At 41.8% G+C, this 26,216-nt stretch overlaps 1 long non-coding RNA gene across 11 annotated transcripts; it reads right to left on the bottom strand.

Moving 5' to 3' along the window:
* Positions 1-1,889: 1,889 nt before the first annotated feature.
* Positions 1,890-23,415, bottom strand: LOC103692378 (uncharacterized). Of its 11 annotated transcripts, NR_190624.1 has the most exons (7): positions 22,407-22,534; positions 20,577-20,703; positions 19,194-19,335; positions 11,078-11,142; positions 8,231-8,325; positions 3,032-3,161; positions 1,890-2,215 (listed from the first exon to the last, which is right to left on the bottom strand). It is a non-coding gene; the product is annotated as an uncharacterized LOC103692378 (long non-coding RNA). The 11 variants fall into 11 exon arrangements; NR_190625.1 differs by lacking the exon at positions 8,231-8,325 and having other exon boundaries at positions 3,032-3,158; NR_190622.1 differs by lacking the exons at positions 8,231-8,325; positions 19,194-19,335; positions 22,407-22,534 and adding an exon at positions 22,978-23,415 and having other exon boundaries at positions 3,032-3,158.
* Between the last annotated feature and the right edge of the window lie 2,801 nt (positions 23,416-26,216).

Below are 26,216 nucleotides of genomic sequence, written 5' to 3'. Positions count from 1 at the left end.
GTACACTAAGCAGTCTTACCTTCCTGTGTACAAAGTGATGGCTTTTCCAGTCGAGCGTGGATAGTGTCAGCTTTATGTATGTGTGTGTGTGTGTGTGTGTGTGTGTGTGTGTGTGTGTGTGTGTATTATTTCTCTTTGATATTTTTCTCTGCTCCAGATATAAGGGACTTGTTTACATTTATTTACTGGGGGGAGGTTCATTTGTGCCACAACCCGTGGAAACTGCTTCTCTCCTTCCACCACGTGGGTTCCTGGGATTGAACTCAGGTCATCAGGCTTGGTGGCAAGCACCTTACCAGCTAGGCCATCTTGCCAGCCCAAGGAGGATTTGTTGACAAGATTTATTACCCTTCTGCATTTCTATAATATGCATTCTCCAGTAAAAAATCAATGTCATTGTCACGTTGGCCCTTATTGTATTATGCCATGGCCACAATCAGGCTATGTGCGTCAAATATACCCGACTACAATCCAAAACAAAACCCAGATTTGTAAACTAATTAAATTGACAGAGTTGGTCTAAGGGATCCTCCCAGGCATTATAGAATGGCAACTTGCAGTTTTCTTAGAAGAATGGGCTTCTCCAGAACAGAGCAGTGACAGAGAATGAATGGGCACTTATGAGTGAAAACACAAAGCTTCCAAATGAAAAATGTGCTTCAAGAAAACTGGAAAGGAACACACACGCCATCCCAGCATGGAGAGCATTGAGGAAGGATTGAACTGTGCTCTTTATCCACACCCTGAACAAGCTTTCCCTGGATGACTCTTCCAGGCAAGGACTTGGAATATGCCAGTGAATGGGTAACGGGAAGCTCTCTGGGCTGCTAGCCCTGAGGAGGTGAACGAAGCATCAGTGAAAACAAGGGAGTAGGGGGTCAGGGAGGGTAGTGGAGGAATGTCAAAAGAGAGCAGGGAGCATGGGATGCACCAGAAAGAGAAACAACACCACAAGCAGCAACCATTTGTCTCTCACAAGTTTTGATTTCTGGCTTTAGCTGCCCTTCATGATCTGCTAAAGCCCAAGGTGGAGCCAACCACTCAGCTGCCCTTACAGAAGGAACCTGAATCCCTCCAACTCTGAGCTTCTGCCAGTACACGTGCGTGTTCTTCATCCTTGTTTGACCCAAAATCCTCATCTGGCCACGCCCCCAGTGCCCATGACCTTCACCTTGACCCATTTTTGGCTCTAGGGTCACATCGTGGACTATTTGAGTTTTTTCTTTCCAGCTGTTTCGTAGCCTTAGCGTTCTTTGGTTCTGTGCCATGACTCCACTGCTCTCCAAACTTCTCTGCCCTGTCCTCCAGTCTATCCCAGGGAGTCCCCAGTGCTATGCTCTCGGTCTTCATCCACTAACGCCCTCCTGGACCCCATAGTGAATCATGGGAAACTGAGAGCTCCTGCTCTCTCCGCAGACTCTTCCTCTGGTGAGGTGTAAACCTTCGTTGCCCAATCACCTAAACCCAAGCCTTGGGCTCTTAGAGAAAACCAAGAAACACTCTAAATCTTGAAGGTCTCTGACTTGTGGTTTCATCTAACCTTCACTGCCGCCCAGTCAGGCCTCCCTTTTTCTCTCACTCACCATTGTCCTTCAACTCACCCTTCAACCCCAAACCCCTCTATCTCCATACATCAACCCTTGTACACTCTTATCTAGGGTTCTTCTCTTCAAGCCTATCCATGTCCTTAATAATCCATCTCCAGTCAACTTATCATTTTCTTCCCCCTCCCTCCTGCATCTTCAGTGCCTCCCCCTTTCTCTCTTTTTGGCTTATTGATCTCATCCTGTAATGATAAGCATCACTTCTCCCAGACAAGAAGGAAAAAGAGCCAACCTTAACTCATTACCATGATTAAATCCCTTTTGGTAATCAAAATTTACCCAAGGTGCAGTTTCGTTTTATATTTTCAACACTCAGCCCAGCCCATTGTGTGCCTGGCTTCTGTAATTGTGCAGATGGACAGGTCCATCCCCTCTTGTTGCCAGGTCTGACCCAGCATCTTATCAAATCCTCTGCAGTATCACATTTCTTTCTCTCTTTGCAAACCAACAACCCACTGTATAGGCTGTCCTCTCTCAAACCATTGCTTCTTCAGGTATCAATGCTGGCACTCCGATGCTTGCTTCAAGGCTTCACGGGGTTTTGGTGCTTTTTCTTCAGTGCCCATAATTACTCACAAACCAGTGGAAGGTTAATAAGAGATGAAGGGCTTCTGAAAGACAGATGAGGGGTCCTTAATCACCAAGAACGCACTGGAAAGTTTGTGTGATATATTCAGACTATAAGCAGCATCTGCATGCTCATCCTGGTTCCTCTGATCATGCTCATACCCATTCTGAGTTCTCTAATCATGCTCATACTCATCCTGGTTCTCTTAATTATGTCTATACTCACTCTAGCTCCTCTAATAATATCATACTCATCCTGATTCATTTATCCATGACCATACCAACCTCATCCCTTGAATCATACTTATTTGTATCTTCTACTCACATCCATACTCATCCTGGTTCCCCTCATGGTGCTCATGTTTATCCTGGTTCCTGTACTTATGTCTAGATTCACTTAGGCTCCTCTAATCATATTCACTCATCCCAATTCCTCTAATTGTGTCTATACTTATCCTGATTCCTCTGGTAAAGCAACTTATTCATTATATCCATTTATTTTGTGTTTTAAGTGATTAGATGACCTAGTTTATTTACTGAGGTGATATTTTTAATTCTCCATATATATATATATATGTTTAATTATATATTACAAATAAATATCTCATCACCACATAGGCATTTAAACCCTCAAATCTTCCCCGACTTAAGAACTGCCGCCCTTTGAGCACCTATAATCACGAAGGACGTAGAAGGTGACATATGTGTGACAGATGCTGCAGGGTGCAAATATTTTATATTTGTTAGTGAACATGTATACATGGTAATTGCTCTTTTGTGCTATTACGTTTCTGTCCATTCATTTGGGAGGATTTGGTCTTAGTGAAAAGAAAAACATACAAACCCGTTAATCCCTTTACCTTCAAGAAGGTCGAGTTCCCTGTGGACCCTTGGACACATTCCTTTCATTGGCGTCGTCTACTACATGAGGGCTTTATGCTGCTGCAGTATTTGTGGCTTAGTCAACGACCATAAACTAGACAGCAGCTACTAACAGGAAACAGAGATTTATTGCTAAAGAGTTAAGTCTCTAAGACATTTTATGTGTTTATTTTTATGGTCATGTTATCAGAAATTACACAACCTTTTTATTTTTCTTTCAGAAAAAAATGGATTTTTTTAAAGTCACAGGGACACAGCTGTGTTTCTGTTTTTTATTTGTCTATCATTTGTATTTTGCTCTTTTTCAATTTAATTCACTAGTAAAATGCTGTTCACATTGTGTCTGTGATATACATTTGTTTTACCTTTGCTGAGACATGTGTTTACCTTTGCTGAGAGAAATGTTATATTTTTCAGTTCAAATAACTTTTTCCAGCTTAGTGTAAGAGTCTATGGCTATAATCCTTGCACTTGGGACATAAGAGGTAGGTAAATCGGGAGTTCAAAGTCATGTAGAACTTTCTAGAAAGAGTGGGTCTGTTCTAAATCATACAGCATCTCTTCTCAAATAAAAATAATAATTACTTTTACTAATAATTTTTTTCTCCTCAGGCAGCTTTTGGAACAAGTTGACTACTCCAGCCATTGAACTGAGCTGTTTCAAAACAGTTTCCTAGGTCGGTGTCATTCACTGTTTTGTATGAATCAGTACATGCCAGTCAATGAATCTTTGTTTTGAAGATGAACATAGTCAAGCTTGAGTTTGCAGTTGTCCATTCTCAACAACCAGCCCAGCATAGCAGATGTTCACATATACAAGGTGTGTCCAACCTTTTGATGTTTATAACACAATTCTTGTCATGTACAAAGTACACGCTTAAAAACCATGTAAATGTGTTACAAAAATGAGTGTAAAAGCACATCACAATGCATTAACTAGCTTATGACTTTGGGTTGTGAACATTCATAGATACCCAGGACACATGTATGTTCACAAGTTGTGAACATTATTAGATATCCTGTGACACATATATATCATTTAATGACCTTCTTAGCCCCCCATTTAAGGGGAAAACATGATAGATAACATCCTTAAATTAAGAAAAAACATTAAGTATGTCACATTGAATCATGAAAATGAATAGAACTTATTCTTTATATGACCCTTACAAGTCATTTTATTTAAATGATTTAAGTTTTTATAATAAGCTATTCATTTGACTTTATTTTAAAATGTATATACATCAGAGGAATTTAACATTTTATAGCAATAATTCATAATCTGCTATAAGCATAATTTCATATCATTCCTAAGAATTAAAAAATGCAAGATCTAACTTAGATACTTAGATATGCCTCATCCCACTATAACAATATAAAAAATTCCGAATACTAGTTACTAAATGAATATTTTAAAATCAGCAATAGCTTTATACACAAGTACCCATCAGAAAAATAATGCAAAAATTACCATCCTGTTTGCATTTGCAACGAATACATAAAATTCATATTCAATGCAGTAAACAAGACAAGTACAATTAATATTTTAAAAATTTAAAGATGCAGATCTCAGTGAAGAAAGTTACCAAAGCCTCCCTTAGGCAAATAAGTTTAGTTCTGACAAATAAGATCTGAGAGTTTGCATTGGATCAATTTGTGGGTTATTACAACGTCTTTCATTCATGGATTTTATCTTTTGCCTTTGTCCTAGAACTGTGTGTGCCACGAGGAGTAAACCTTAATCGACACCTCTGGGGCACACATATAGCAATGTGTCTATCCATCTGTAGATGGGTCTATCATTTCTCTTATTATCTACATAGCTATCTCCTACCTACCGATTTATAAAACCCAGCAAAAGAGAAGTAGAAAATAATGATGGTAAGACTGAATTTTTTATATTGAAATTATGTCTTATGAAATTAATATAAAAAAACACGGGCTCAGTGATTGGTTCAGAACCACAAAGCAATGACTATATTAGAAAACCCTCGATTCCACCTGCCTTGTGAAGGAAATTATTTCACTGTAGAGGTTTTTAATCTAATTTTTATGTATATGAGTGAGGGTTGCCCTGGTGCTGTTTGTATTTTTTATGCCAATTCCGCTTCCCCAAGAAGGGCTGCCTCAGAGGAGGAGTGAATCACTACTCAGGTGACTTCATGGAACCTTCTCCCCACTTTAACTTGTAAGATAAAGGCAGCAGCCGGTGATTGGGAAGGGAAGGGAAGGTGGAGCTGAAAAATTTAGGGAGAAGGAGACTGGGGACCACGGAGTAGGAGGAGGTGGAAGGGAAATGGAGCAGAAACATGTGGCCTGGGGAAACAGCAAGTTATAAGGGTTCTCCTAGCTGGGGATAGAGTGTGCAGTGGTAGATCTGGCCAATCTAGGCGCGCAGCTTGTGTTCATATTAATTGAGTTGTGTTTTCATTGCCCAGGCATATTTGGGCTGGAGATTTACCGCAACGTATGAGTCTATTCATGCTTGTATCTATATGCCTGGCATGCAGGCCTCGTTCCCACAGAGACTAGAAGAGGGTGTTGTCTCCCCTGGAGCTGGAGTTGATTGGGAGTGTTCTATATTACCTCATCTACTCTTGGTAACTTGGTAATTCAGCAAGTGACATTCGACTCTTTCAAAGTGAAGAAACAAATTCAGGAAGGCAAAGTAGTTTGTCTAAGTCACATGGCTAGAAAACAACACTTTAAAAGTGGGCACAGGAGAACATGCCTGTGAGCCCGGGACTAGGGAAGCTGAGGCAGGCAGATCTCTGGTGCCACTGACTGAGCCAGCCCAGTCAGCTCAGGGGGCTCTTGGCCAATGAGAAACCCTGTCTCAAAATACATAGTAGACTGCCCCAAAGAGGTGTACCTGAGGCTGACATCCATGTGTGCCTGTGTGCATATGTGCCTACGTGCCTATATGTATATATGCATATGTGTATATGTGCTTATGTGCATATGTGCTTATGTGCACTCAGAACTGCACAGGGTGGGAGCTGGAAGTAACAGGTGAGGATTTCATCTCAGAAGGGGCTGGTTACAATGTCTTTTTCTATAAAGCAGCATCTAAAACCTTGCACGCACCTCATTATGCTCAAGAAAGCTTTAACAAATAAATATTAAATATATAAAGATTTAGAGGAAAGAAAACCATAAAGACTTCCCAGATGACCTTGGCTCCGCAGAGCATTGTAGAATAAAACAAGCATGCCCTGGAAGGAAGGGGTATGCAGATGCCCACGACTTCAGAGTTCTCTCTTCTCTTAATCTTTTCAAGCTAGCTAGGAATAATCCACTCAGGGGTCTCGAGACTCCTCACATGTAATCACTACAAACGTAAACCCATACATCCTTTTCCTCTAAGGTGACTTTTCCTCCATTTCCCACTGTGTATTTTCTGTGTTAATATACATACAGGCTACTATGCCATCCCCTCCCTGTGGCCCATGTCAGAAATCCAGAGGCTTTTTTTTCCTAAGTTTTTTTCTCCTTGCTACATTGAATTTCTAACAGTTTCTGGGGGCTGAAGAGATGGCTCAGTGGGTAAAGCGCCCACTGCACAGGCGTGAGGATTTGATGGTACCCCAATACCTGCACAGGATTCTGGGCATGGAAACACCTATAACCACAGTCATGGGGAAGCATTGGTGGATTAGCCAATCAGCAAAGTCCGTATTCAACTGAGAGGACCCTGTCTCAGACCATCAGGAGGAAGACTCCTGATCCCTGATGTTGACCTACATGCAGGGGCATGCACATCGCCCAATACACACACACACACACACACACACACACACACACACACACACACACACACACCACAGAGAGAGAAGGGGGGGATGAATAAATAGATAAATGGTTCTAAAGTACAATTAGTTCCCGTTTTATTAGTCATTCAGCATCTTCCTCACAGAAGAAATTATTTTGTAGAACAAAAATTACTTTGTACTAATCGGTTTTAATTTTGAAAAGTAACATCCTCAGGGCTGTATGCATGTAACACATAGGTAAGCTTTAATAAAACATAACTCAGTTGGGGGAGACACCAATGTCACACTCATAAAAACCAGCTGATTGGTAGGAGCGAATTTGAAAGCTGACTGAGTTCAATCATTTTAGCTGTTTGGAGTTTGTCCTGACGCTAATGTCACAGAGTTATTTTAAACGTCTTCAAGGAGCACATTTATGGTTTTCTCACAGATTAAGGAAATCGGGGTTTACTGGCCTAATCAGTGACCTTCCCGGAACCTGAGTGGAAAATCCCCTTCACAGCGACTGTGAATGTGAACGTGGCTCCGATGCTCGGCCCCTGACGGAGGAGAGATGAAAGGCACCTTCAAACAAAGCAATGGATGTGCGCCTTTTGGTTGAAATGGTGATGCCTTTCACAATGGCTTGTCCTGCTCCTCTGTGGAGCTGATGTGCGGGAGTGCTTGACACATAAACTTGATCAAAACTTCACCAGTAATGAACACCGTAGGCTGAAGGGGAATGCCCCTCCTCCAGGGGACTCTGGAGCCCATCTGCTTACCAGTTTAGAGCCAGAGGCAGCAGAACTGTGCTCTTCGGGCTCAGCCGCTCTTGGTAGCAGAAAATAGTCCTGGGTATGCAAACGGGTATGTAAGCCTGAGACACAAGAAAGTGCAGCTTTGGGAAGAGGGGCTAGGAAAACGGGACTTCTAGAGTGTTAATAAAGCATGTTGGAAGTATGTCCATCTTCCTTGTGGTTCCCAGAAACCCATAAGGAGAGGTTCTAGTTTGTTTTAGTGTTTCTAAACACTAAAGATGTGTCACATGCCGTATTGCGTATAAGTCAAAATGGCTCAAATTTCACTTTATGGGATCCCAAGGTAGAAATGCAGCCCTGTTAAAGAACGCGGGATGTGGGAGTTTGCCATGTTCTCCTCTGTCAGTCATGTGACAGACAGTCATGGAGGGGAACCTTCAGCAGCTACTGCACCCTGGGTTTTGTTTGTTTCCTTGGATTCCACACTGGTAGAGTTATTTTGCATGTTTTTTCTTCCTTGACATTTGAACACCAGAGCCAATATAATCATGATCTTGTTGAAATTAAATCACTAAATCAGAATAAAAATGCTGACTCAACCTGCTCCCACCGAATTCCATTCCTAGTATCACAGGGTTTTTCTTGACAGAGAACGGATGATTCTCACCCGGAAGACCTGGACCTGTCAGTTCACAGAATCGTGTTGTGGCTTCTCTTGGACCTGTCAGCATGTTTGGGGGTTAACCTGGATGGTTCAGTGTCCTAAAGGAGTGAAGAAAACACTAATTTTTCACATGAAACGTCAGGCTAAAAATTAAGGCTCCTCTGCCTTACAGGGTACAGTGCTTCTCTTCTCTCTTAAACATTAGCCAAGTCCCTTCATGGTCCCCAAACTTGTTTTGAGTGTAGCATTCCTACATTTAATCTATTTCAGTGTGTGATAAAAACTAACACTCCCACCCCCAGAGGTTAATTCTGTGACTAATCACATCCTGCCTCCAAAAACAACAAAATAATCAATTCCTAGATTTTTCATAAAAACAACAGTATTCAAGTACGGTATGAATCATAATAAAACTTTCATTACTAGAATGAAAGATGAAATGACAAGATGAAGTCATTTCATGACAGAATCTCTAATACACTTTTAATTTGAATAAACGGGAGTGGGAAAAAATATATATCTATATACCAAGTCCCATGTGTAAGAATTATAACAAATTAGAAAATCTGTAGGAAGCTACTCGCGGAGTGTTACAAAAGAAGGGTGTATCTGCTAAAAGCAAAATCACATTGGAAATAAGAGCAAATCATAAAGTATATTTCTCTTGTTTTTAATGAATATTATATCTGTATGTATATATATGATATATATATCATACATGAGAATAGTATATGCTTCACTTTCTGTCTCATATATTCCAATTATCCAACCATAAGAGAAAACAGTATTAAGAATCCCTTTATCCCCGATCATCTTAACATAAATGATATGGAATGGTCATTTGAGCATTTCTATTTATGTAGACACAAATAAATAATATCAATAAGGATGGAAAATTAATTTGATACTTCCAAATGTTTCTATGTATGTTTATATGGTTGCACATATGTGTGCTCATATAAATGTACATGTGTATTCATATATATGTACATATGTGTGCTCATGTAGATGTATGTATGTGTGTTCATATAGCTGTATATATGTATGCTCATATAGATGTACATGTGTGTTCATATAGATGTACATATGCATGTTCATATAGATGTATGTATGTATTCATATAGATGTACATATGTGTGTTCTATAGATGTACATATGTGTGCTCATGTAGATGTATGTATGTGTCTTCATATAGATGTACACATGTGCTCATAAGATGTATATACATATTTGTTCATATAGATGTTCATATGTGTACATATGTGTTTTCATAAAGATATAGCCCCTCAAGTTTAATCAATAAATACTGATCAGACAGAGAACTCATCATGAAGATTCCCAATAGCAGCAACAATAGTGAGAGGACTTCTCAGCCACGCCTGACTTACTAGATCTGATCCAGAATTCACATTTCCTTACCATGCTTTGCTTACATGGAATATTAATCTAAAGTATTTCCTTCCCTTTGTCCTGTTAGCACATACCTACATTCTTAGCCACTCAGGAAGCTGAGGCAGGAGGATTGTAAATTCAAGGACCTCCTGGACCTACATAACAGATTCAAAACCAGCCTGGAAAGCTTAAGGAGACCCAGACACAGAACTAAAATATTTTTAAAGAGCCTCTGGCCAATGAGTTGCCTAAGTCAAGGTATTTGTGCCACAAGCTTAATGATATGAGTTTGATCCCATATAAAGATGGCAAGAGAGAACCAAATCCACAAAGCTGTCCTCTAGTCTCTATTTACACACACTGTAGCAATATGTAACCCATAAGCAAATAATTTCACACACTCACGCAAAGAATAAAAAAATTAAATCTGGATATAGGTCAGTGACAGAGTATCTGCCTAGTGTATCTTAGTACTGGAAGAAAAACCCTACCCAATTCACACATCATTTTTGTAAGATGCCTGTAATAAATCTTAAATACTAAGTACAAAATAATGCTTTTGATGTCCCTATTTCTTTGGAGAATTATGACAAAACATAATCTGAAAAAAATCACAAATGAGAAGGGGGAATTCTAAAAGATTAATGACTCCTAAGCGTGGGGGCCCCACAATCTAGTCAGACGAGGGAAGGGTTAAAAAGAAGCTGCCCTACAGCTTAGTTGACTTTGGAAACACAGATCGAAAACAAAGAGGCAGAAAGTGTAATTAACTCCATTACTGCTCAGTCAAATGAAAACTGCCATGACACCCTCGCTTATTTATGACACCAGCAAGTAGTTCAATTCAACTCCTGGCTGCGGTTAGAGAAAGCACGGAGTCCCCCAGCCAGGGACACAAAAACAAGCCCTGGAAATTCATGCCACTCGGTCACGTTACAGGTGTAAGGTTTATGTACACGTCCCATGAAAAAATAAGTAGCTCTTATGTCTCCTAACGATTCTCCTTCTCAGCAAACCCAAGTGTCTGCCCAGGAAGCCAGAAGGTTCTGAAGTGCACTTAAAAGGATAAAATACAAATACATTTATTTCGTCTCAGATATTGAGTGGTATCAGTAATGCTAAAAAAAAAGAATCTTTATACAATAGACCATGATTGTCTATAAAGTATATATGTTCCAGAGTTGTCTTCCCTAGTAATTGGAAAATTGATCCATATATATATATATATACATATATATATATATACATATATATACATATATATATTCATTACTGATACATAAAGGAGGAGAGCTGGCATAACGAAGGCTTACTCACAACTAGTCAACCTACCTTCCTTCCTTCCTTCCTTCCTTCCTTCCTTCCTTCATCTCTTTCTTCTCCTTCCTGGTCAAGCCTTGCCTTACCAATCCCTCACCCAAGTAAGGCTGCCTCTGGGAACCCACAGCACTTACTCACCTTGTCTGTCTATTCCGTCTGCCTGGGATAGTATTTGGATAGTTGACATTAACAAATGTAGGTACCTGAAAAAAGAAAGAAAAAGAAAAAGAAAAACCACAAAACTAATTGTGCACCTGCATGCCATTTCCCGGAAATACCTGAGACTTCCTCCTAGCTCTCTCTGTCTCCAAAGCACAGCACAGGTTTCCTATTTAGATACCAGCAGCTGCCCACTTTCCCGAGCTTATTATTTTTTCATGATGCAAAGCCCCTTTCCCATTGCTGACGGGTGTATCCACAGGAGCAAGCCCTGGAATGGCGGTTCGCTTTGACACTTATCCTCACGAAAGGTCCTAACGCACTGTAAGCAGGAATGTAAATGGGTGTGGCCACTGAGGAAATCAATGTGGGTTTCCACAGGAATCCAAAAACTACCATGTGATGGAGGCTATTTTCGATGGGGTAAGACTCGAGCAGTAAATCTGTGTAGCAAACAGAGGTGGTGCCGATGAAGCTCAAACCCTGTCAGACTGTGTCTGTAAGACTGAGGCCGGTGCAACGCCAACGGCGAATACGTGTCTCACGGGTTCTTCTTTCCATTCCCTTTCATCTCCTCCTCTCCCTGCCCTTCCCTTCTGATCGTTTGCAATCATCCCTTCTCCTTTCCGTTTTAAATCAGCTCTACTGTGTGACCGTAGAACGGAGTTATTTTTCCAAGGGGATCTGAGAGCAGTCCTCGTGACCTTGAGAGGATTGGGCGGCATCGAGGGGAGAGACCATAGAGGATATCACATTTTGCCTTCGTTTTGCTTACTTTGATTAGGCTCGCACGTGTGAACATTCGGTCATCTCTTGGTAGAACTGTTTGGGAGGGTAAGGGGATGTGGACTCGTTGGATAGGATGTGTCACCAAGAGTGGGCTTTGAGGCTTCAGAGACTCACGCCCTTCCCGGTGTTTACTTTGCCTCTTGCTTGTGGTTCGAGATGTGAGCTCTCGGCTGTTCTTGCTGCCCTGCCTTTGCTTGGGCATCGTGGGATCTAATCCTCTAGAACCGTAAAGCTAATGAAGTCCCTTCTTTTCTAAGTTGCCTTGGTCACGGTATTTTTTTCATGAAAAGAAACCAATGTTGGGGAGTCTTTGGAAAATGATGATGATAGCTCTTAAAGCCTTGGCTCCCTCCTGTTCTTCCAAAGGAACTGGCTGAACCGGCCACTTCCCTCCACTGTACGCCAATAAACATTTGTCACCAAAAGAACGAATAAGTCTGTCTGTGAGATCTATTGCTCAGCGGTGTGGCTGTGACACCTGAAACCATAAAAACCACATCTGAAAAAGTGTAAAATTTGATAAAAGAATTCAGAATATATGTATAATTTACAAATTGATTTGTTTTCAATATTAGAGCTTGTATGTAAGGTTCCGGCATGGTGAATTTTTACAGCAAAGCTATAAATACCAAAATGGAGATTATGAATGTGGGCAACATAATTTATAACACTTGCATACCTTTCAATTATTCCTGTGCTCAAAGCCCAACAAATCGAATAATGATCAGGGGCGATGAATTGAACCCTAAGAATTACACGGGGAGCCCAGGAAGGAATTTGCATACAAACTAATAAAAGCCTGCATGAAAGATACATCTTCTCTCTTAAGCCAAAACATGCGTGGAGCAGTCATGCAATTGCAGTTCCTTCAAAGAATTTCCCACTAAGGCGTAGAACTGATGCCCAGTGTGTATTTCAGATGGCCAAACCCAGGGGGAGGATCACAAACGGCCGTTCCATTCTCTGAGCGAGTGGGATCTCTTGTTATTTTTAACAACATGGGGGGGGGCGCAGTCATATAAATTACCAAGGGCCATTGATTTAGATGTATCTTAGAGATCCGCTGACATTTCACAGTCTGAAGCAGAGTTCTCAAGAGTGCTTCATACAAGGGTCAGGCTTTTAACCAATGAAACGGTTTCTGATTAATAATAATAATAATATTATTATTATTATCCAAACAATGCCCACAAAATATTTGTAGGATATGCACCCAACTCTTCAGTCACATCTCTGCCCCAGTGGTCCTGCTGACCAATAGGATGCACATCCATTAAAACTCATGGTAAGATTCAAATCAAGTACTATGATGATCTACCTTGTCTTCTTGACGACTGTAGGGTCACCATGGAAACCAGTCCCTCAGAGATTAGATTAACAGGGTGGGAAGATCCACCTTAAATGTGGGCCTTGACATTCCACCAGCATGGGTCCTAGACTGAATGGAGAGTGTGAGCTGAGCACTAGGAGAGCGGAAGCTAGGCACAGACACACATCCATCTCTGCTCCCTGACTGTGTGTGCAGGTAGCCAGCTGCCTCTGGCTCCCGTCTCTTTGCCTTCCCAACTCCCACCATGTCCTCCCCAGCAGGATAGGATTCCCTTGCACTACAAGTCAGCATAAACCCTTGCTTCCTTGAGGTATTTGTCTCAGGATGTTTACGATGTCAAGAAGAAAAGTGACTGTTAGCTAGCATCGATAAAATCTTAGCGGTCCCCTCACCTCCAGCCTCCATCCCCCCACATACATGACTGCACCCTCATGGCCCAGTGCATAAAGTCATTTTATTCAAAGCAACTTGGAAAGAATCTCAGTTTTCTAGAACACCTTCGTGGGGGGAAAAGGCAGGATCGTGCTGAATGTGCGACTGAGGGTAAACACTAGTTTAAGCTTCCAGCTTTCCAAAGAGCAGAGAACACGCATCAGTAGATTGTTCAGCCAGAAACACGACATCTATACTAAACCCTCTCTCCAAAATGCACAGGGCCAGGGAGACACAGAGAACCGGGAGGAAACAGGGGTCGTGGAGAACCAGCAGGAAACAGGGTCCACGGAGAACTGGGAAGAAACGGGGGTCACGGAGAGGAAACGGGCCACGGAGAAGTAGAAGGAAATGGGGGTCACAGAGAGGAACCGGTCACGGAGAACTGGGAAGAAACAGTTCCTTCTAGACATGACAGGATCTCGGTACTCATAACCTCACAGTTCTGCAAAAGTTCTAAGCAAGATCGAGCCAGTCGACATTCTTCCACAGAGAGGGCATGGGTTCATGAGTCCTGACCCGTAATCGAAGAGCTCTGGACAGTTGATGGCTTCTAGGGGAGGGGATTGCATTTTTCTTTAAGGGAGTGGCTGCTGGTAAGCCAATTCCACTCCTGTGGATGGCCCCGTGCCTGGGGGGTAAAAAGCGAAACATTTAGCATTGTGCCTGGTTCACCGGGCTCACACCAAGTATTATTACCGCCTTGTGCTGCACGGGCAAAGATTGTTATTCCAGAGACAGATCAGTAGCTGGTGCCTGTAAATAAAGGTTTACCACACACAAGAGCTGCTTAAAGGGGCCTTAACAGTCTAATAGTAGTCTAATAATAATAATAATAATAATAATAATAATAATAATAATAATAATAATAATAAGTCTAATAGTAGCGGTTGACACTACTGTACAAGCAGAAATCACACTGGGGTGCAGCTGTGGGGGACTTACTAAGATAATGAGTGTGTGGGTGGTTTTTATTATTATTATTATTTCTAACAGGTTTTATTTTATTTTATTTTAGACCAGCAAAAGAACATAGAGGCTTGGCAAGGATTGCTGAACATGGTTACTACCTCTGTTAAACATGTCCGTGCATAACTTGAGATGTAGCAATTGTTCTGAAAATATCTTCGTCTCCAGTAGAACACAAGCAAAGACAGTGCTGGAAGCATGAGTCCTCGGAGGAGGAGGCAGAAATAACATTTGCCTTCTGGTCCCTTTAAGGTTCCAGAGACAAACAAAAGTATGTTTCATCAAAGTTCAAATTGGGGAACAATAAGTTTATTTCTGGGCAAGGGATTATTTTCAAGAACTTGGGTGAACGCCCCACCCCCACCCCAAAGCAGCTACACTGAAAAGTCTTCACACAGCATGGGGCTGTTCCTGTGAATAGATGCAGCCCTTCTGTTAGCCTTCCCCAGTCTACATACTAACACCTCCTCAGGCCCTGTGCATACTAACTGCCTGGGGCTGTTAGAACCTCTTGTATTGGCTGGTTCTGTATCAACTTGACAGGATTTGGAGTTATCACAGAGAAAGGAGCCTCCCTTGAGGAAATGCCTCCATGAGAACCAGCATTTTCTTAATTAGTGATCAATGAGGGAGTGGTGCCATCCCTGGGCTTGGTAGTCCTGGGTTCTATAAAAGAGCAAGCCAGTGAGTAACATCCCTCCATGGCCTCTGCATCAGCTCCTGTTTCTTGTCCTGCTTGAGTTCCAGTCCTGACTTCCTTTGGCGATGAACAGCAATGTGGAAGTGTAAGCTGAATAAACCTTTTCCTCCCCAACTTGCTTCTTGGTCATGATGTTTTGTGCAGGAATAGGAACCCTGACTAAGACATCCTGCTAAGATCCATTGTCTCTCCCTGCGCCCTCCTGCCCACCTTCTCTGAGAGAATCCAGGCAGCCAATAGGCAAGATCTTGAGGGATTCCTACAAACAGGCATTGCCTATCTGATGAAGGCGGTGGCTGTTCTATTCTGGCAGAGGACTGTATTCTAAAACAGAGTCAACTGTGCACAGCCTCATAATCTAATTGTCTGGGGCTAGTGAGTGGCTCAGGGAGTAAGGACTTAAAGACTCAGTTTGATTCCTAGAGCTCATGGTAGAAGAAGAGAACCAAGTCCCCAAAGGTGGCATACATGTACCTACACTGACAGGCACACACACACACACACACACACACACACACACAAGAGCGCATGCGCGCACACAGCTATAATAACTTTAAAAATGGAAAAAACAAAGCAAGTTAGGTTTTTAGTGGGATATGCCATGTAGAATTCTCTGTGCCAAGCTGCCATGTTGTAATCCATGAACTTAGTAATTAAAGCAAGTATAATCAGTTCATTTATAAGTTAAAATGAAACTCAACGACGCTCTATTACTAAAAGAAAAACAAACAGAAAACTCTAGGGGCTTAAGAAAGAGAAGATTTGATCTGTAAAATGCTCACCTCACAAACATAGGGACCTGAGTTCAGATCTCTCTCACCCACATGAATTTTAAAGAGTCATGTACAGTGGCTGCAACTGTCACCTAAACTTGGGGAGACAGAGGAAAGAAAACTACTGGGGCTCACTGGTCAGTCAGCCAAGACAAAGTGGTTAGCTTCAGGTCAATAAGATATTCTATTTCAGAAAATAAGGTGGAAATCAACTGAGGAAAATATCTGACAACTCCTGTCCTCCACATACATGGACCTACATGTACACACACAAGCACACATACACACATATAAGCACAAACACATGCACAAGCACAAAAGCAAACATGCACACACACACACACACACACACACACAAGCACAAACACACAGAGGAGCACATACACATAAGCACATGATTTTCCTTAGATTATTGAAGTGCACCAAGGGCTTGGCGCAGACCTAACCGTCAATCTTCTAGAACATTCACTGTGTTTCATCTTTTGCTTTGATTGTCCATTTGTGGAGAACCATAAAAGGTAAAGTGAGGAAGCACTGAAAGATCATGTGACGTGACCGCTGGGTACCAGGCATGAGCCCACCAGGATCAAGAGAGATGGTTGTGCTGCAAAGAGCCAGGAGTCAAATAAAAGCTCTCGTGAATTTTACAAGCACTCAGAGAGCTGCCGAAAAGCCCAGGAAAACTTGCTGTTAGTCATGCCACTCACGTTAGAGAGGGCAACGTGAAAAGTCTTGTCCGTGTCTTCAGGTTATGTTTGCCGACAAACGAATGGTGCTTCCCGTGCCATTACGAATCCATGGCCATTTGTCTCTTTAAGGAAAGCTGGAGACACTCAGCAAACTGTCTTATACAATATCACATGAGTTCATCTAGCACTTGATTCTCTTCTTGCTGTTTAGATTTCTGAAATTCTCAGCTAAGTCAAAAAATATTTTAATACAGAGCCCCTTTCCTTTCTTTGATATTGCCTGCAATGACTTAGAAGGTCCCCATTTAATCTCCCAAAATCCATAAGTTCTAAAGGGAAGCACTCAAACAATTATAGATACTCTTTTTTAGGTGTGTGTGTGTGTGTGTGTGTGTGTGTGTGTGTGTGTGTGTATGTGCGTGTGTGCATTTCATCTGAGGATCAGTGGTAACTGGTAACTGGGTGGGGCTGGTAGCGAGGTCCATCCAGAGCTTAAATCCGGGTAGCGAAAACTACATGCTTCACTTGGGCAGTGACAGAGCCACAGCAGAACTTCAATAAAAAAACAAAAAAACAAAAAAACAAAAAACTTCAATAAAAAAAAAAAACAGCAAGAATCTTTACTGCCTTTGTTACGTTTTTCTGGACAAACCCTGTACCATTATATAACTTCCCCTATAGAAGCAGCCCTCTCCTGATGTGGCTTTTCAGCACTGGAGAATCTATCATATTTCCTCCATAATAAATTGTATAGTTTATCGTGTCAATTTCACAACTGTGAAATCACAAAGACAGAAAATTGTACTTATGACCTCCCCACTCAAGAAGCCACTCACCAAAAGAGACACTAACAACCAAATTATCAGCAGGATCATCATGGCAGCAAATTGAGCCCTGACCCAAGAGAAGGCATGTGCTAAGGATTCTGCATGGCTTCGTCATTTAATCCTTAGAGGAGCCATGGGACGTGAATGGCTTCCATTCCCCATTTTCCCTATGAGCAGTGGGGACACATTAAGGATTTATCAGTCTGATTCGTGCCTTCATGCTTCTCATCAGGGAGCAACATTCACATTCTTCTTTTATAATGATTGCCTCATCTCCTTAATCATTTTTATTACTTTTCTCCTGAAACCTCAACTTAATTGTTATGAACTAAATATGTGTCTTCTCAAAATGTCTATGTTGAAATTCTAATCTCTAATGAATTTGTTTCAGGAGATGCAGAGTTTGGGAGACAGTGTCTGAGTGTGAGGGTGAAGACAAGAACAAGAGTTCGTTCTCCCTCTCCCTCTCCCCCTCCCTCTCCCCCTCCCCCTCCCCCTCCCCCTCCCCCTCCCCCTCTCTCCCTTCCTTCCCTCTCCTTTTTTTCCACTCCACTCACCATCTTCTCCCTTTCTCCCTCTCCTCTCTGCCAAGTAAGAATACTAAAAGAAGATAGTGATGTATAATCCTGGAAGACAGATGGCTTTTTTATCAATAATCAGACCATGCTGGAACTTAGCTTGAGATCTTCACATTCCCGAACTATAAGAAAAGCACCTGATGGACGGATGTCAGAGAAGGGCTAGAATAGGAGGATCAAGTAGAGGGGAAGGGAAGAGGGGATTGAGGAAAGGGATATTAAAATAAATGGATCATCTGAGAGGTGTATGGAAACCAGATACAGTAGAAGTCTCCTAAAATATACATATGTATGAAAGTGATCTAAATGACACCACCAAATAATGGGGGAGACAGAGCCCCAACTGGCTATCTTTTGTTACCAAACAAAGTTTCCAGTATGAGGATTAGGTGGGTCGTTGGCCAAAGGGATCCCATGGGAACCACGAAACAACCCACGCCATTGCTAAGACCATAGGCTACTCTCCACAAACTGACAGCAAAGCTTGTCTGCCAAAACCAACACTTACACAAGCACTGGATATGGCCGTCAAGCCGGCGCCTACATGCAGCCTTCACATGGTGTCTTGGTACGGGAAGATATTCTGTAGAGGGCCGCAATACATTCGCCACCACTAGATGGCGCTGTCTTCCACTGCGCCCCACGTGGTAGGTCAGGATAGACTCCGCCATTGCAAGATGGCGCCAACCTTCACTGCGCCAGCCGGCCCCCCTTTCAGGAAGTTAACTGTGCGCATGTGTAAGAGTGCCTTCGTGCCAGGTCTTTGCCCACTCCGGGGCGTGCCTTTTGAGATCATGGGTAACAACCAATCAGGTGTGGGTGTGCCGCACTAGGGTTTTATAAGCGCACCATGTTGGCATGGTGTGGCTTTTCCTCTTCTAAGATTAATAAAGTGGTCACAGTAAGGATTTCTAATGTCCGCGTGCTCCTTGCCGGTGAAAAGTCGCGCGCGGGACAGTATTCCACCTGCTACTGAAGGAGAATGTATACACCAAAACAGCCACTTACCCTTTAATCTACGTTGGTGTCCTGCAAAATGGGCTAGTGTACAATGGTGACACAAAGTCTGTGGAAGTAACCAACCAATATCTGATTTGACTTAAGGCTCACTTCACAAGGCAGAACCCATTCCTGACACTTTTTGGGTGACCTGCAATTAGACAACCACGGACTTAGGGTAAAAACAAACCTTCTGTTATAAAAACAAAACAAAACAAAAATAACAATAAAATTCATCCTAATGACATTTTACTGTACTCATAGATCAGGGCCATAAAGCATTGCTCAGCCATCATCAGGGACGCTTCCCCGTGCAGCAGATGAGAACAAACACAGACACCCACGGCCAGACAGCATGCAGGGAGTGAGAACTTGGAACACTCAGCCCTAAATGAGATGTCTCCATTCAATGCCTCCCTTCAGGGACCCCATGGAAAAGGGAGCGTGTAAGAACCAGGGGAGGGAAAACACCAAGAAGACAAGGCCCTCCAAATCAATATGATTGATGCATATCTGAACTCACAAAGACTAAGGCTGCATACACAGGGTCTGTGTGGATCTGTTGGGGCCCTAGAGCTGAAAGGAGAGGTGTAAACATGTCTCCCATCCCTAACCCAGGAGCAATCTCCAATAGACAACACCTGCAAATGGAAACTGGTTTCCTCCAAGGGAGTCTTCCTGGGGAAACAAACTCCTCATGGTGGTCAGCTGCATGTCCGGCAGTAGAAATATGGTCAACAGAAAATGGACTCCATGACATCAGTGGAGGTCCCATTCTCCTGATGTCACCTAAGAGCTCTTTTTAAAGATTATCTTACTATTTTTTTCATTTTTAAAATATATATCTTTCTTCTCTCTTTTTACCCTGAAGGTCCTTTTCATATATAGTATGACTCCCAGGTTAGTGAGTTTACGGGATTCGTAAGTTTACCAACCAACAAGTGGGTCTTAGCTTCTTGCCCCTTCTGTTGGGCTCTTTTTCTTGTTTGTTTTGTCCAAGTCTTATGTGCTAGTTTTTGCTTTGTTTTATTATATTTTATTGTTATCCCATTGAAGCCTGTTTGGTTTCTAATGAGAGAAGGAAAGAAGGTGGATCTGGGTGGGGGTAAGGTGGGGGAAGTGCTGGGGAGAGGAAAGAAAGGGGAAAGCATAGACATCCATGCAGGACAGACAGACAGACAGGAAAGAAGGAAAGATGGGGGAAGGAAGGAAAGAAGGAAGGAAGGAAACCACCCTACCTCTGGTATTTTCATTTCAACAGTCAAAATTGACTGAGATTTCTCACACATTAATGGTCCTGGAGCAATCACATTACCCAGTCCCCCCATACCACATTGGTTCCCTCCAACCCCCACACCACATTGGTCCCCTCGATGTTGGCTGTACACTTACCCATGCCTTGACCTTTCCAATAGAACAACAGCGAACGGGAAAAACAGAGGCGTAACAGAGGCTTGGGCTTTGCGGTGAGCAAGGCCAGCTTCACACCCATCTCACACTGAGATCCTCAATTCCTTAGCTGAAGCAGGAGAAAATGTATCAGGTTTCTGAAGTTCTGAACTTGGAGAGATGGCTTGTATTTGTAGAATAAGACTCATACTTGAAGCCTTATCTGCTATTGACCAGCTATGTGGGCTTCGTGTCAGTCATGGGAATTCTCTGAATTCATATCCCTTATCAGTGAAGTGGACACAGCCATACTCATCATAAGAACTCAAATCGAAAGTTGTAGATACTCGAAAAGCCTCCATCGCTATTGAATAAATCAGTAAATTTTATAAGCCATAAAATTGCCTTTGCATATTATAACCTGGTTCAACATATCTTTCATAGACTATATATTTCAATTGCATAAATTAGAAAAACACAAGCAAATACACAACAAAACTTTTCACAGCCTTAAATTAATGACCATCAATATGTGGATGCTTAGACATTCAAGTATTTATATGACCAGGACATATTATTAATACTGTCATTCAATCGGGGTTTTTTTCCATTTAAAAATGTGTTGGGAGTATTTTTTCATGTCTATAAACAAATTACAAGACGGTGTTATTCGTGGGGGTGGCATGTTCACATTTTAACCACGTTGTGTTTCAGATGCATATCACCTGGATATAGTCACAATTTACCTAAGAAATTCCAATGCTCCCATTAAATAGTTGCTCTAGTTTTGTTATTTAGAATTCTAAGCCAGATGAGAATCAAACTAATCACCAGGCTTTAATAGAAAGTATTTGATATTAAATATAATAGTTACAGATAATTTATAGATGGCACATTGGAAATTAAAACAATGGACCAATCATTAAATGCACATGTGGCTTATTTCTTACTAGAGGCCACATCCCTTTCTGGAGATGGCTGCTGATTGGATGAGTCCGCAACAGCCCTCACGTTGCTCTGGGAAAACCATCTCCCCAGCTTGTTCCCTGAAAAACTGCTGTAAACTCTGTGAGGAAAACAGTCTTTTCCGTTTTCCTACCTCAGGATTTATAGGAAAGCATTCTCTAAATCTGATTTACAGCATGGAGGGAAGTAAGCTGTTGGCCCATCGAAACAACTTAATCTCAGCCAAGAGTAACTACCACGGGGCTTGTTGAACACGCTGCCTAGTAAGTGTCAGGGTCACGTTTAGGAGATGGGGAATCTCCCGTTGTCTCCCAGTGTTTCTACTTTTTGGCTTGCCGTGGTGCCCTTTTATAATAGAAGAAGTCACCCAAATCTCTGGCAAATCAGCTGTCATATTTATGGGCATTTCCTAGGGAAGAAATAACAGAGCTGGTGAGATGGATCAAGGGGTAAAGGCAGTTACTGAAGACGTGAGTTCAACACACGCAAGCTTCCCTGTGACCTCCGCACACTTATCATAAAAACATGCATTTGTACACACACACCACCACCAGCATCATCATAATCATAATAATAAACTGCCTTAATAAACAAAAAGAAATTATGGTTCTTAGAATCCATCTCAGTGGGGGCTAGAAATTCGCCATCACCAAACCTGTCTGCTTCACAGAACAATCGCTCAAGCACCTCAGCTAGCAGGACTCACGTTAACCGAGCAGCTTGCTGAGTAACTGGTATTTTCAGACAGCAATGAATTGTTTGGTGCTGTGAAACACACAGCGTGGCTAAAATATGAAAGTCTCCGCGTCAGTGTTTCTGAATATCTTTGATCTGTGTTTGGTTGGATCCACAGATCAGAATACATACCAAGGGAACATCAACTGTATATCATCTGTAGACCCAGTTCTGGAAGATTCCAGTGAGGTCCAGGCCTCCAGAACTCCTCTGGGCACATGAATGAACATCTTCACAGAAGAACCATCTTCGCTTGTCTCAACAAGAATGTCGATTTCTTTTATCTAATATAACGAACCTCTGACGCAGATGTCTCAAGTTCATACTTAACTTGAACCGCTCAATTGTTTAACTAGAAAGCTCTCGTTTATATGTTTGAAGGACGGTACATCCCCCAACCATCTGCCGCCATTTCAAATGTACACGCCCCCTGTGAACAAAACCCCATTGGACGCAGCTTTTCAAACGTTAAGCTCCTGGCGGCCTCAGGGTGATCAAGACCCTTTCAACTTCATCCTTGCCTTCTCGATGGCGTCGTGTGAAGACGATCACAAAGGGTGGATATTAAGGGCGATCCAGCATCGGAACTAAGAGAACCTGTTCTGGAGAGACATGAACATCCCTCACTCCGTTTAGTCTCACATATTCCTAACCGTGCCTTCCAAACCTCCAGAGGCCGTTACTTACAACCCATAGGACTCACCTCTAATTTCTTCTCCAGTGCTTCCGTCATTTCCCAGAAGGCTGTTGGGGATGGCTCTGTTCATAACTGGGAAATAATGAATGTAGCAATACTTCTGTGACATTGTGCCCACCCCGGAAACACACATCTGTGTGACAGACAGACTCGAAATGGGGTGCACGTTGCTTTAAACTTCCTAAGAGCTGTATTTTTTTAAAAAGGAAAAGCTTTAATTCAGACCAGATTTTTTTCAGCTGTTAGCTTGCCAGTGTGACCAGGTGCCATCATCAGAGCTAATGTCCCCTTAGCTCATGGAGAAGGAACTGTAATCAAGGGGCAACCTAAACCAAGGGGGAGCCTGGAACGAAAAGCAGTATGTGTTGACACAGAGAGGAGGAACCTCTGTTGGAAACCCGAAATGATAAAATGCTTTGTATGGAGGCAGAGGAAAGGCTAACACTCTAAACACTCTCGCATCCCTGACTGAGAAGCAGACGCTTATTTTCAGTCCTCCAAGCTAATGGGAGCCGAGGCAGGCTCCCTGGCAGTTACACCGAAGCAGACCACATTGACCATTTCTCCAGAATTTAAGCCTCCAAGTCTCATAATGGTCCAATAATTCTACTCCTATGCCCTCAACAGGAACGAAAACATACGTTCGAAATAAGACCTATAAGGGAACAGTCACAGCATTTTTCAGTAATAATCAACGAGTGGACGCAGCCTGGATATCATCGAGAGTAGTTAGCATAAGCAACTGTCACGCAAACTATAAAATCTGTAGATATGTAAGCGATAAGTTAAAAATTGAAGGAAAACTAGTTTTTGGTTTCTTTTAATGTAAAAGTGAAAGAGCACTCAGACATTCAGGTAATATCTATTCCTTATTCTTAAGGAGATAATTCTGTCTCTTCAACCCTACTTTCCGGTATTTTACTGACACTCTCTCCTTCCGGAATCTTGCTGAGGCTAAGTAGCCAACAGTCTCTTGGTGACCGCTTCCACCAAAGTGTTAGCGAGACCCGAAGCTGTAAGTGAAGCTGTACACTTCCCTCACACCTCTCCGCCAGTCCTCGAAAATTGTTCCAGAATTTTTTTTTTTTTTTTTTTTTTGGTTCTTTTTTTCGGAGCTGGGGACCGAACCCGGGGCCTTGCGCTTCCTAGGTAAGCGCTCTACCACTGAGCTAAATCCCCAGCCCCCAGAATTTTTTTTTTAATGATGAGAAACAATTTCTTTTCAAAGAGTAAACAATTAGTATACGTAGTAGATCATACAAATATCATCGTCTCTTTATTAAATCTCGAACATGGTCATTTCTGGAAAATTTGAGTCGATGTGTTTCTAGTTACTTTCCAGTGACATTTAACAGTCAGACTTAAAAATACAGAAGGAAGCATTATCAGTTTTATCCAAAATGATTATGGCCACCATTTGAATGAAATACACATTTTGTAAGCTATAAACCATATCATTACAACACACTGGCCTGAAAAAGGTTTGGTTCACAAACTACAGTGATCTAACCAAGTCATTAAATCTGTCTAAAGGGGGCTCATTTGAGAAGCAATAAAAATTTTAATCATTTTATTATTAAAAGAGTGTTTAATATGTAGCTAATTAAATGCCAAAGGCAGGTTATCTGAGTTTAACCTTCAAAAAGAAAATGATGTATCAAAGCCTGCCTCTGGCATCATGGGATAGAAATGTCATCCTCCTAATCACTGCGTGACAACTAGCTGGTGGCCTTTTCTAGAGCTATAGTTAAATTACCTGATTAAATTAATAGCCATTTAGATGTTTTAGGAACTGCACAGACCTATACTAAATGAAAATTAGGTCCATTACATTTTCTGAGTGGGCTAGATAGGTCCTAAAATAAAACACGTATGCCATTGCCCACATTACTTAGATTAAGCAATTAAAAGCTCTTTCCAAAAAACGACTAATTCCCTATAATGTGCGGACAACAGGATCTCCACTAATGACCCCAGGTAGGACTGCCTGTCTTTACTGCTTCTTCTTCTCGCTCCTTAAATCCTGTTTGTTTTTAAACAGAAGATTAAACCGAGAATACATCACACACAGATGTAGCTACATCATGAAACTACTTGCTACATAATTACCAGACAGTGAGAAGCCATGTTACATAGGCAAACTAGGAAGAAGGAAGATCATCCCAACCAGAATCACCTAACTGCCCTGCAGCATTGTGGGACGCAGCCTTCAAATGTATCCATCCTAGTGGTTCCAAACTAACAAAGAGAACGCAGGTATCTCTCACTTCCCAAGTTAACCAGATCTGAAAGTACGATGTATTTAACAATGTATAGAGGAAGTAAACTGCCATTCTGTCCAAATTATTCCTGTTTAAAATGAAATTAATATGAACTTATTTAAGGTTTAAGGATGGATTCTTGCCCACTGCTATACCCCGAGTACCAGAACAGTATCCAACACATCCCAAGTATTTAACAAAGACTTACTGGCTTAAAGGTGAGTCTAGTCCTCTATCTCAGATTTAATGTGTAGCAACTCATTTAATACTTATCTTGAATACACACATTTTGATAGCATGCTGTAAAATTCAATATTTGCCAAAGAATTTTTAGGCCTGTCTGTCTGGTATGAGTATGTGATGGATTAGCTGGGCCACTGCAATGATCCCTTTTATTTATAATTAAGGTTTTGCCTAAATTCATCTCATATCTACCAAAGAAATAATGCTATAGGGTATTCGTGGACCGTAAGGGGCTCTAGACAAACATAAATTTTAATAATATTTATTCCAACATCCACTTTCTGGCTAAGACACTTAGATTTACTCTAAGATATAGTGATAATTATAGATAGATTCCATCTGCAATGTGTTCACAATCAGGCCAAATGCTCTCAGAGGCATTGATAAAAATGTGTGTACAAGCCAGTGTTCTGGAATCGATGATGCAGACCCACAATTTAGTTGAATGTGTGTAAGCCTTTCTTCACGGAATCAACTTTTATCTGGGGGAGGGAGTTATTGTGTACCTGCATTGTGCTATACCTAAAACAACTATGTGTCTGTGTGTGTGTGTATGTGTACACTTTTGCCCATATGCATTTGAATACAAATGCACACATATTGCAGTGCACATGCAGAAGTCGGAGGACAACCTCATGTGTCTGCCCTCACCTTCTGTTTGAGGCATGTGCTAGTTAGGGTCTTATTGCTGTGAACAGACACCATGGCCAAAATGAGTTTTATAAAGGATAGCATTTAATT

The sequence above is a fragment of the Rattus norvegicus genome, chromosome 13 (genome assembly GCF_021556685.1).
Source record: "Rattus norvegicus strain SHRSP/BbbUtx chromosome 13, alternate assembly SHRSP_T2T, whole genome shotgun sequence".
Classification (NCBI taxonomy): Eukaryota; Metazoa; Chordata; class Mammalia; order Rodentia; family Muridae; genus Rattus; species Rattus norvegicus.
The sequence above is the reverse complement of the archived record's forward strand: the minus strand, read 5'-3'. Positions and strand labels throughout refer to the sequence as shown.